The following is a 13,516-nucleotide window of genomic DNA, read 5'->3' as shown; positions in this document are numbered from 1 at the left end:
TATAGGTCAAAAAAAAAAAGAACTTCAATTTAAATTTTGAATTAGTGATCAATTCAAAGAAATAGAGGGAAACAAGAGAATGGATAAAACCAGAGATCACCTCAAGAAAATTAGAGATACCAAGGGAATATTTCATGCAGAGATGGGCACAATAAAGGACAGAAATGGTATGGACCTAACAGAAGGAAAAAGTATTAAGAAGAGGTGGCAAGAATACACAGAAAAACTATACAAAAAAGATCTTCATGACCCAGATAACCACTGTGGTGTGATCACTCACCTAGAGCCAGATATCCTGGAGTGCAAAGTCAAGTGGGCCTTAGGAAGCATCACTACGAACAAAGCTAGTAAAGGTGATGGAATTCCAGTTGAAAGATTTCAAATCCTAAAAGATGATGCTGTGAAAGTGCTGTACTCAATATGCCAGCAAATTTGCAAAACTCAAATTTGAGGCCTCCAGGTCACAGGACTGGAAAAGGTCAGTTTTCATTCCAGTCCCAAAGAAAGGCAATGCCAAAGAATGCTCAAACTACCGCACAATTGCACTCATCTCACACGCTAGTAAAGTAATGCTCAAAATTCTCCAAGCCAGGCTTCAACAGTACCTGAATCGTGAACTTCCAGATGTTCAAGCTGGACTTAAAAAGGCAGAGGAACCAGAGATCAAATTGCCAGCATCCGTTGGATCATAGAAAAAGCAAGAGAGTTCCAGAAAAACATCTACTTCTGCTTTATGGACTATGCCAAATCCTTTGACTAGGTGGATCACAACAAACTGTGGAAAATTCTGAAAGAGATGGGAATACCAGACCACCTGACCTGCCTCTTGAGAAATCTGTGTGCAGGTCAGGAAGCAACAGTTAGAACTGGACATGGAACAACAGACTGGTTCCAAATAGAGAAAGGAGCATGTCAAGGCTATATATTGTCACCCTGCTTATTTAACTTCTATGCAGTATACATCACGCGAAATGCCGGGATGGATGAAGCAGAAGCTGGAATCAAGATTGCCGGGAGAAATATCAATAACTTCAGATATGCAGATGACACCACCCTTATGGCAGAAAGCGAAGAACTAAAGAGCCTCTTGATGAAAGTAAAAGAAGATAGGGAAAAAGCTGGCCTAAAACTCAATATTCAAAAAACTAAGATCATGGCATCTGGTCCCATCACTTCATGGCAAACAGATGGGGAAACAGTGGAAACAGTGTCAGACTTTGTTTTCTTGGGCTCCAAAATCACTGCAGATGGTGATTGCAGCCATGAAATTAAAAGAAGCTTGCTCTTTGGAAGAAAAGTTATGACCAACCTAGATAGCATATTAAAAAGCAGAGACATTACTTTGCCAACAAAGGTTTGTCTAGTCAAAGCTTTAGTTTTTCCAGTCGTATGTGTGGATGTGAGAGCTGGACTCTAAAGAAAGCTGAGCATGAAAGAAATGATGCTTTTGAAGTGTGATGTTGGAGAGGACTCTTGAGAGACCCTTGGACTGCAAGGAGATCCAACCAGTCCATCCTAAAGGAGATCAGTCCTGAATATTTATTGGAAGGACTGATGCTGAAGCTGAAATTCCAATACTTTGGCCATGTGATTCGAAGAATTGACTCACTGGCAAAGACCCTGTTGCCGGGAAAGATTGAGGCAGGAGCAGAAGGAGACAACAGAGGACTAGATGGTTGGATGGCATCACCAACTCAATGGATATGAGTCTGAGCAAGCTCTGGGAGTTGGTGATGGACATTGAAGCCTAGCATGCTGCAGTCCATGGGGTTGCAAAGAGTCGGACACGACTGAGTGACTGAACTGAACTGAAAGCTTGTTGACAAATTCTTAGAACACCAAAAGCATACATAAAAGACAGAACTAGACTTCATGAAAATGAAAAACCTCTGCCTGCAAATGATACTGGTGAGATACATTACAGACTGAGAGAAAGCGTTTGTGAACCCCATATATGACAAGCACATTGCTTGCCAATGCAGGAGACTCGGGTTTGATCCCTGGGTCAGAAAGATTCCCTGGAGAAGGAAATGGCAACCCACTCCAGTATTCTTGTCTGGAAAATTCCATGGGCAGAGGAGCCTGGTGGGCTACAGTCCAGGGGGTCACAGAGTTGGGCACGACTGAGCAACTAAACAACAATCCATTGCTGTAGGAAATGGGAACTGGCATAGCCATTCTGGAAAAGGGTGTGACTGTTAAAAAATCGAGCACACACCTGGGAAGCCTGGCATACTGCAGTCCATGGTGTCTCAGAGTCGGACATGACTGAGCAACTTAACAACAAAAACAAATTCTTAATAGCCCCAAACTGGAAACAATCAAGAGGTCCCATAATGGGCAAATGGCTAAATTCCATACCATGCGATACTACTCAGTAAGAAAAAGGAGCAAGCTATGCATAGACTTCAGGGGGTTTATGATTTGTTAAAAAAAAAAAAAAAAGCAATCTCAAAAGGTCACACACTTAGCAAGTCTATTTGGGTGACATTCCTGAAGTGATAAAATCACGGAGATGGAAAGCAGATCAGTAGTTGCCAGGGTTAGGAAGGCTGGGGGCAGTTGTTACTAGAAAGGGTAAGGGTGGGGGGGTGGGAAATCTTTGTGATGATAGAATTGTTCTGTATCTTGATGAAGGTGGTGACTAGAGGAATCCACGTATGTGATAAAATGGAACGGCACACACACATTGCACTTCCTAAACCTGAGAGTGAGTGTCTCCTTAAATTTTTCATCTTAGGTTCCTCCACCTGGTCCTAACTCTGTTCTCTACATAAAGACTTGGATTTAAAGTCTTAGCAGCAGCTTTATTCATTATACCCCCAAGCTGGTGAAGGGACCCGCTTCCCATTGACTAGTGAAGGGACCAATAAATTGTGGTACAGACATTCAGTTAAATGCTAGTCAGCAATAAAAATGAACAAACTAGTAGTCCTTGCAACAGTATTGTTGACCCTCACAAACGTTATGCTGAATGACACAAAAGAGTACACATTCTGAACAAAACTTTGGAAAATCTGGGTAAGAACAGATTTAATTTACAACCAAAAGCAAATAAGTAGTTGCCAGGGTGGGTGAGAGTTGGACACGACTGAGCGACTTCACTTTCACTTTTCACTTTCATGCATGGGAGAAGGAAATGGCAACCCACTCCAGTGTTCTTGCCTGGAGAGTCCCAGGGACGGGGGAGCCTGGGGGGCTGCAGTCTATGGGGTCGCACAGAGTCGGACACGACTGAAGCGACTTAGCAGCAGCAGCAGGGTGGGTGATTATCTGGGAAGGTTCTGGGAGTGTCAGGAACGTTTCATATCTCCGTCGGTGGTGGTTGTCTACTGGTGTGTACTAGTGGAGACACCCACTTAACACCCATTTAGCATTTTATTGCATGTAAATGATACCTCAGTGAAGCTGATTTAAGAAACAAAAGAAAAACAAAACCCCCAGCTCTCTCACAAACATATGAACCCTGTGCTTTGGGGGATAGGCCATCTCTTATTGATCGGCTCCGGGTATAACACAGTAGAGTAGGAAGAGCCTTGGTGAGGGGTCAGCACACCTTGATTCTCATCCCAGTTGCAGTAATAACTGTCTGGACAATTCAAGGGTCAGTCAGTAAGCTCTCTGAGTCTCCTGTGCTGTGAATACTTCCCAGGCTGGTGGGAGCAGTAGCTACACCAAAATACACCAGGTCACCTGGTGAAGAGCCGCACGTCTATCAGAAAACATTACCTGTTACTGGACAGAAGCTGCCCTTTGAATCCAAGTCTGGAATGGCTCAAGGAATATAAGCTTCAGCAACAATCAGGCATATGTAAACTAAAGCTGCCAGACATCATTTTTGCCCATGTATTTGGCCAAAATTAGAAAGTCATAATATCAAGGACTAATGAGAAAGAGGAAAGGGAGAACCCTGGAGGCAAAGCTGGTGAGAGAGTAAACTGGTATAGCATTTGGAGGGACAACCTGGAGACAGTAAGGCTGCAAATAGCCTCTGTTCTAGCTGTTCCACTCTTGGGTTCCTCATCCAGAGAAACTCTGCACAGACCTAAGGAGACAGGTGGGAAGATGCTCACGGCAACACTGTTTGTGATGGCAAAGACTGGGGACAACATAGGTGTCTGTCACTAGGAAATGGGATACATAAAATGTTGGTACATGCACACACAGTAAGACAAAGCAGCAATCAAAAATAGTAATAATAATATTAATAATTATTATAGCTCCACAGTTGTAGCTTAAAAACATCATGTTGAAAAAAAAATATTCTGAATGCTGTTTATGGCATAATGTGATTTTTGTAAATTAATCTCACCTTGCAGACCTGAAAGGATTAGACAGGATACTAGTCATCGATTGCCACTTAGTGCCTCAACAGATGGTAACCATTATTTTGAAAAAAAAAAAGGAGATCATTGAATTCATCAGCATCAAAGTTAAAAAATAGAATTGTGACTCCTGATAAGTTCCATATTTCCCTGGGAAGGACGAATAAAAAGAGGCAGGCCCTCCTTGGTTCAAAATGCCCCTGCTAGGTCAGGAAGCTGGTCTTGGTGGCTTCAGTTTAAAGATGCTAGAGAAATATGTTGTTGGCCACTGCCCCCTGCTGAAATGATACTGTCACTCCTGAGCGGAGAATACTCAGACTTGCCATCTAACAGCATCTGAACTTCAACTCACCGAGGAAGAGGTGGACTGGTGTATGAGCACTCACAGAAAATGTCGCCCCTCTGAAGGAATCCCTCTAGTCACTATAGCTACTTTCTTATGTCTGCTATTAGCATCTGAATATGTTATTTTGAAAAAAAAAATGAATCAATCCTCATAGCAAACACAACGCACCATGCTGCAGACACAAGAGACAGGTGCCACTGTACTGATGTGAGAACAGAGGCACAGGAAGGTCAGTAACTAGACGGAAGTCACAGTCAGGAGCCAGTGAAGCCGGCCGCAAGGGCGGTATTGCTAACCAGCTCTGCAGGTCTGCCTCTGGAACGCCTCTGGGTCCTTTGCTCCGATCATGACAATTAATCTTCGGCCTGTACTGTTGTCCAAATACCTTTCCCCCCACTTAAAACACCCTCCTATTCTGTGCCCCATCCCTTGCGTGTCCCTCCCCTTCAGAGTAACACTCCTTGAAACAACAGTCCACACTCAACTCTCTTCGCAGAAGCAAGGGAGGCTGCCATCAGTTCTCACTCACAGTTTCATCAGGAGTCTGGCCTTAGCCTGCTTCTCTGATTTGTACGTGCTCTCTCCAAATGCCCTCACTATACGGTTACTGCTGACATTACGCATGATTACTGAATCAAGAAAATGGACGTGAGAGTTCACAGTCCAAAGTACCTGTCTCCCATGTACTTTCCTGTTTTGTCCACCAGGGGGAGGTCTCCTCCCTCTTCACAACTCGGGCTACTGAGCAGGGGACACGCAGCTGGTCCCTATTGAAATGTGCTTAAGTACAAAATTTCAAGCCAGATATTTAAGATATAGTACAAAAAAAGAGAATGCAAAATATTTTGTTAGTAAATGTAATAAATCGACCACATGTTGAAATGGCAACATTCTAGATAGATTAAATAAAAGATACTCTTAAAATTAATTCTACCTATTCTTAGAATTTTTGAAATATGTGTACTAGAAAATTTTAATTGCATGTGTGGCTTACTTACTATTTCTGTGGGACAATATAGGTTGAGAGGCTCCCTCCCAATGGCAAACTCTAAGGGAGGTCTGCAGAATCCTCAGGCTCCGAGGAACTCAGAAAATCATTCACTTGACTCCGCTCATGAAGAAACTGAGGCCCACATGGGCCAACAGCTTTACCAAAGTGATCCAGGTAATATGATCCTGGGTTTAGATTAGAATGCAGGTGTCTTATACCCTATTCTTAAAAAACCTCTCCTATTGTGGAGGTCTTTGAACGCCACAGGAGGACTTAGGCACAAGACTCTCTGCTGGGCCTTTAGGGCCCCTTATCAAGGAATTTCACCACCTCAGGTCTCTCCCTCACTTTCCACAGGTAGGTCTCCTGCACAGCCAGGGGCTAGTCTCTGTTGCATCCTTGGCCCACCATGAGCATGTCTCTGCTGGGAAGCCCAGCCCTGCCTAGGGCTCTATCTCATTGTTCCTGGCTGACAGCCTCGCTAGGAACCCTGGAGACTAGCAGGGACTACATAATCCTTCTTGCCGTTTTATCTTCAACTACCCTCCAGACTTACCCACTTGCAGTCCCGCCCGCCTCCCAGGGGACCATCATAGCTCTTGCTGGAATAAGTCCACCCCAGCTGGAAGGATAAGAAAACAGAACCAGCTAGACTTGTCACTTGCTGACCCCGTGTCCACCACACTCTGTCAGTACAGAGGGCTCACGTCGCCCATGGGCGCTGCTTGCAGAGGGGGGACTGGTGGTCACAGGGCTGGTGAGTCACATGGACCTGAAAATACCCCTCAGTGGGGTGACTTCTCTGAAGTGGATGCATGAATCAGCAGGGAGGAAGTTGGGAGGCAAGACCAGACCCTGTGTCGCAGGCAGGATCTTACATGCAAGCCCTGACGCCACAGATCTTTCCCACCGCAGCCCTGCAGGACCAGCAGCACCGTGGGTCAGCTGCAGTTCGCTTTGTAGCAGGGCTTGAGGCCAGAACACACGTGTGAGCCTGCACGGGTATGGGTCTGCCTTGGTGGGAAGAAGTCCCTGTTTCTGGTGCCTCCTGCTCAGGAGGGCTGCACATGCGTGGGAGCAGAGGGTCTCAGCCCCCCTCCCTCCCTGGGTGTGGCCGAGGTTGCCTGGGGAGTTGCTGCACTGTGCCTGCAGCCTCCTGTCTGCCTCTTCCGAACGCAGATTGGAAAACTGCTGAATCATGGGGCTGTAAGAGAACCCGTGTGCTGTGGATCAGCAGTCACAAGATGAGGGCTCTCTTCCCAGTTCTCCCATAGCTCTAAGTTGTGCAATTGTGGGCAAGTCACTCTGTGTGTCTGAGGCTCAGTTTCTCACTTGTGTAATGGGTATATTAATTATCTGCCACTCTTAAAAATTTCTTCAGAACCTAGTGGGTTACACAGTAAGTATTATCTCACACAGTATCTGTGGTTTGAATATCTGTGAGCAACTCACCAACTGAGGTGGTTTTGGCTCGTAGTGTTTGGTGGAAAGAGGTCAAGATGTCCTTTGGGGTTGCAGTCATCTGAAGGCTTGACTGGGGCTGGAGGATCTGCTTTCCAAGACAGCTTTGTTCACATGGCTGCTGGATGGAGGCCCTGGTTCCTGGACACACGAGTCCTCCGTGGAGATGCTTGAGTATCCTCCTGGCATGGTAGCTGGCTTCCCCCACAGTGAGCAGTCTAAGAGAGCAAGGCAGAAGCCACAGTATCTTTTATGACCAAGCCTCTGAAGTCAAGCACTGTTATTTCTGCACTATCTCATCTGTTACACAAGTCAGGCCAGCTCAGGGATGTGAACACCCAGAGGTATAAACCACTGGGGACCATTGTGAAGGCTGGCCACCACCTTAGTAGTAATTAGTAATATCTGCTGTGCCCATCTCACAGAGCCATCGTGCAGTTTTGTTTGCATACCCACTGCAAGAAAAACCATTAACCAGAGGATGCATCTGGTAAGAGTTGAAACAGCAGCAGCTAAAAACAGCTGTAAAAAGGGTTGCTGGGGATTGGACTCTGAGGCCATCACAGGAAACCCTATAACAAGCACAGGAGCGCCAACATAGGAATGTGGTAGCTCCAAGGCCTCTAGGCCTCTTCACTGTCCCCGTATGAAGGCACAGTGCGGAGACAATTAGGAAAGTGCCCGGCAGTGTGCCTATTACACATGGTGCTCATGGAAGGGGGGTTTGCTCAACCTTAAGTGTTCTTTCTGAGGAAAGCAGGCGGGTCACAGTCTCAGGACTTCCAGGAGGGCTGCTGGGCCGAAATAAAGGCTGAGTTGTGTCCTACCCCTTAGTTCTGACAGTCAATTGACCTGGTTTGCTTTTTAGAAGCTCCAAAGGGCTGCATTAAGGTGAAAGTTCATTGCTATTATCTCCTGGTAAGATGCCCACAGATCATGTCTCCAAAGAATCTCTCCATTGCTTCCTTAAATAGCCAAAAAAAAAAAAAAAAGGAACTGAGATATGTTCAGTGTTTTGCAGCTATCAGAAACAATCTCTTAAAGCTGACTCTAAATCCTTCCTTGTTCCTTTATGCCCACTCTTTTATAAGGTTACTCTGGTCATCTCTGCTGCCTGACAAATCTCTCTGAAACATAGGGGTGCAGACCAGCAACACTTGTTTTTATTTTGCTCTTGATTTTCTGGGTGAGGAATTCTAGAAAGGCAGCTGGGCTCTCTACTTGTATTATTTCTCATGGGGTTGCAGTATGATGTTAGCTGAGGCTTTAATCATTTGAAGGTCAGCCCAGGAGGGATGCCCAAGACGGTGCACACTCATGGCTGGCAGCCAACGGGGGCTGTGGACTGGAGGCTCGGCTGGTTGTCGACATGAGCACCTACTCTTGGCCTCGCTAGCACGGCATTTTCAGAATAGTTGAATTTCTTACATGGTGCTGGATTCGCTTGCAACTAGTGTTCGGAGAGAACCAAGTGGATTCTGCATGGCCTTTTGGGAAGTCTCAGCGTTACTTCTCCCATAGTTTATTAGTTATGAGCTACTATGGATACAGTCAACTCATCAGCCTGGCACAGATGCACGGGAATGAGAATTAGACTCAATATCCTGATGATGGAGTGGCAAATCCCAAGATGGGGGGCATGTGGGGTGGGAGGAATTACTCTGGCCGTATCTAGAAAATGGAATCTTCTACAAAAGACCAGAATCATGTCCCATACCTGAAGGCTTATATACTGAGTAAGCCATGAGCATCCCAACTCACAGAGTCAGAGATTATTTAGAGCTGGATAGAATCTTACACATTCTCTTGTTTTATCACTTTAACATAAGATGAAAAAAATGAAGCCCTCAAGAGCCAAGGTGGCTCACCCCAGATCATGCAGCCGGTTAGAGATGCCACAGCATGGATAATCTTGTCTGCTGCTCACCTGTGCTACCTCCTGCCCTTGGTGGATTCTGGGATGTGCTGCTGGCATCGCTCCCCATTCCTTCTTTCTAACAGGATGATTTCGTGCAGGTACCCACCCTGCCTGCATGGCTTATACGCCCTGTGTTTGCTCTGCCCACGCCCAAAGCCAGCACGACAGGGGCCATTTTTCCGCTTGCAGCCTGAGCGAGGCAGAGTCGAGAAGGTCACCAGCACAGGGACTCTGAGCGACTGCCTTGCCATGAGTCAACAGCCTCCTTATTGTGTCACTACTTTCAGTTCAGTTTCTGCTTACTTCTAGCTGAATGTATCCTATTTAAAATATTCTTTCTGTTTCTGAGATTAATTCTAACATTAAGAAGTGGCATTTAAGGAGAGCTCACTGACCGCTCGGGCCTCCTCCTCAGGTGTGACCAGGTGCCCCCACCTGTACCTGCCTTCAGTAACTGGGGTTTTTCTCTCACTCTCTGCACGCAGTCTCTACCTCACAGTGGCACAGTCCCTCCAGAACCTCTCATTACTCCTGTCTTTCTCAGTTTCTGCTCAGGGCTCTTTCAAAATTTCACTCCGGTGACTGCAGCCTTATAAGCTACTGCTGTCCCAGGTGCCCTCCTACCTGCTGCCTGCCTTCCTGGATTTGGGAAGACCACTGCTCTCGGGCTTCTCTTTGTTGTTTCCTGAGTTCCACCCCTCTTGGCGCCTGGCTGGCTGGACCCCAGTGTCAGACGCTCTCTTCGTTTCGGTCTGCTTTTTGCACGGTTTTGTACCAGATTCCAGACACCCGGCCCCACCTGCTGGACTGGACTTCCTCCCTGCACCTGCGCTGGACAGGTGAAACCGACTCCTCCCCAAATTCCCTTTGTGTCTTCAGGATGGAATCTCCGTATAGACCCTCCTTGGCAGCAGGGGGGGGATGCTTGGTTTGAGAGCTACAACATCCTAGATTTTCATCTGCAATGTTGACACCTATGGAGAACAAAAATTGTTCATGCTTTTCAGTGCACAGGGCGCATTTGTATGCCATTCATGTTTTATTGTATTTCTTCCCTGCTGATCAGAGAATAAGGTCACATAGGGATTTTTAAAGCCAAACAAGTCGTCACTGCATCTAGTGAGTTTTTGAATGAGGTAACAGGTGTATAAATAAACATGCAGAAAACCCATTTATAGTAGTTCCCCCTAAGTTTTGTTCATCTTTGCCTAAAGTCTTCATTTTCATCCTCACCACCTCTTTGTGGTCCCAAATGATTGCTCTTGAAAGTACTACCTCCTTGCTCACAAATGTGTGTCTTCAGGGCCTAATTCATTCTGAAACTTGCTCTTACGGTAACCTTATGGAGTGAGGTTACAGGGAGTAGGTGATTTTCAACTCCCTTAACTCTTGGTGGCTGCTGTTATTAACCAAAAGGACCTGTACGATTATACATGGTGAAACTGATTTTGGTCAGTTCTAACCCCAGGGATAGGAGCTGCATTAATGAGCAGCGGAGAACTGACTAAATATTTCAGCTGAGGGACTTTCGTGGTGGTCCAGTGGTTGAGACTCTACATGTTCACTGCAGCAGTGCATGTTTGATCCCTGGGTCAGGGAACGAGGATTCTGCAGGACGCACACCAAAATTGAAAAAAAAAAAAAAAAATTTCAGCTGGGCAGAGTGGACTAGGCAAAGTTAATCTCACACGTATGTGCCCAACAAGCCCCTTGAACTTCCTCTGGGGTGTGGTGGCCTCTCTCTTCTCCCCGGGCCTCCTGCCCCAGCACCCAGTTCCTCTTCTCCTTCCTCTTTCATGCTCCATAAGAATCTCCTTCCTTCTGCAGAAAACTGGAAAGCAGCTCCAAGGCCAGGCTGGAAGGTCCCTTTATACCCTTGAAAAGTGGACTTTTCAAAGACCTTTCTCCTTCAAGAGTTTTCATGCCAGCAGCTACAAAGATGAAAAATTTCCTCTAGAGTCCTTGCAATTACCTTGAAAGTGCTGATCAGTGAAAAGAAGGGGTGATGATTCAAAGTTGCTGATGGAGAGAGAGGCACCACAAGTTCTAATCTTGTTGCATTTCCTTGTAGTGGTTCTGGGGGTGTTGCTGGGATGGATTAACAGCTGTGAGACTTGGCCAAGTTCTCCGCCTCCGCAGCCTCCTTCTTTCCACAGCCGACATCACCTTCGGCTCCCTTCTAGCACATCTCTAAGGAGGCTAGAGCCTAGATCCCGGGGCTCACACCCATGGAGGCCCCTGTGTCCTCTGGCTGCAGGCCTACTCCACTTCTGGGACCAGATCTTTGCCTCATTTCTGGGGTCTTGCTCCCTCATAGAAGCCTGCTCATTCTCCAGTCTCACTGTGAAAGAGCCCCCCATAATTATGGGCCCACCATAATGGGATTAATGCACTTTTTGCAAGAGGAAGAGACACCAGGGTTCATACTGTCTCTCCCCACTTGCGCTCACACAAAAGAAGAGATCGTGTGAGGAGACAGTGAGATGGTGGCCGTCTGCTAGCCACGAAGCGGGAACCAGACATGCCAGTGCCCTGGCCTTGGGTGCACCAGCCTCCAGAGCTACGGGAAATAGATGCCTGCTCTTTAAAGCACCCAGTCTACGGTGTTTTGTTACAGCAGCCTGGGTCAGCTAAGACGTAGGTGGAGAGAGAAGTCCTGACAGTAGTTGACTCTCTAAATCCAGTTGTACTTGGCCCAGCCCTACCCAAGTGTACACTCTGTGTGGTTTGCTTGCACAGCCCACAGTGACCTTTTTTGGCTCAAGCAGGTTTGAATTAGGTTTCTGATTAACCTATCCATCAGTGGTCAGTAATTGCTCTACAGGACCACCTGTACCTCTGGCGCTTGCCGCTAAGGACCACAATCACCCACTCTGTCCTCCTGATGCTGCCCGATCCTAACTTGAGAACCATCTAGGCCAGAATGGAGACCCTCATTATTGCAGTACAGTTGGCTTATGGCCAGTGTGTCTGGCAGATGCCCATTCTTGGGGTTAGCAGGATTTCTGCCCCTCTGAGCTTGCCCTTTTCATACTGTTCATGGGGTTCTCTTGGAAGAAAAGCCACGACCAACCTATACAGCATGTTTTGTTTCTGTTTTAATATAAATTTATTTATTTTAATTTGAGGCTAATTACTTTACAAAAAGCAGAGACATCACTTTGCCGACAAAAGTCCATCTAGTGAAAGCTATGGTTTTTCCAGTAGTCATGTATGGATGTGAGAGGTGGACTATAAAGAAAGCTGAGCACCGAAGAATTGATGCTTTTGAACTGTGGTGTTGGAGAAGACTCTTGAGAGTCCCTTGGACCTCAAGGAGATCCAACCAGTCCATCCTAAAGGAGATTAGTCCTGGGTGTTCATTGGAAGGACTGAGGCTGAAACTCTAATACTTTGGCCACCTGATGAGAAGAGGTGACTCCTTAGAAAAGACCCTGATTCTGGGAAAGATTGAAGGCAGGAGGAGAGGGGACGACAGAGGATGAGATGGTTGGATGGCATCACTGACTCAATGGACATGAGTTTGAGCAAGCTCTGGGAGTTGGTGATGGACAGGGAGGCCTCGTGTGCTGCAGTTCATGGGGTCGCAAAGAGTCAGACATGACTGAGCGACTGAACTGAATTGAGCTTGCCCACAAATGGCTCATGCATATTATACATCAGTTAAGGCCTGTTAAGTGATTTCAGATTCTTATTTTCAAAAGTTATATCCCCAGGCAAGTTATCACCCTGGCCATCCCCTTTGAGAACCTCTTTTGCTGGTCTGGGAAGGACTTCCTCCCCCAAGACCGAAAGCTAATCCTAACCCCTCCATGCTGGTTATGTCCTGGCCCCACTCTCCTCTCCTACATTTCCCAGCCCCTCTGTGCACTGTGGTTAACTAAACTGTGACCTCCAAGGGGTGCTTCATACACGTGGGACCTCAGCAAGGGCCTGGATGTCCAGTGCCCATTTAAACACGTCAGTCTCACGTCTCTGCTGTTGTTATATTATATGGCTGATTCACACTGAGCCTGTGGTCTCAGCAAACAAGACCCTCAAGATCTCTATCTGTCTTTCCACACAGAGGAAGCCAGATAGCATCGTGCATCAGTGGTTTGTTTCTGTCTCACTGATCAAGAGGCTGAAAGCAACAGATTCTGATGCCTCTTTTCTTGTTTGATTGACTAGGGCTGGGGGACCTGAGGACAGACGATGAAGCACTGAAGGTTCAGTTTTCTCACCTGGAGAATGGAAGCACGATTAAAATACTGCTCAGACCTCATTGATGAGAGGACTGAACATCCTGGATGTGAAGCAAAGACGTCTGAGTACCTTAGGCCCTTTAAAGGAAGGAGATTTCCTGGGAGGACACCACCTGCAAGCGCAGGGCCGGGAGCAGTGTCTGGTGGCACAAGGGGTGTGGGGCCTGCCCACGCCCCCAGCCTCTCTGCTGAGCCTCCCCGCTGTGGCTCCTTCTGCGTGCCACCCTCCAC

Source organism: Bos taurus, chromosome 22 (assembly GCF_002263795.3).
Source record: "Bos taurus isolate L1 Dominette 01449 registration number 42190680 breed Hereford chromosome 22, ARS-UCD2.0, whole genome shotgun sequence".
Lineage (NCBI taxonomy): Eukaryota > Metazoa > Chordata > Mammalia > Artiodactyla > Bovidae > Bos > Bos taurus.
This window is presented reverse-complemented; position numbering follows the sequence as displayed.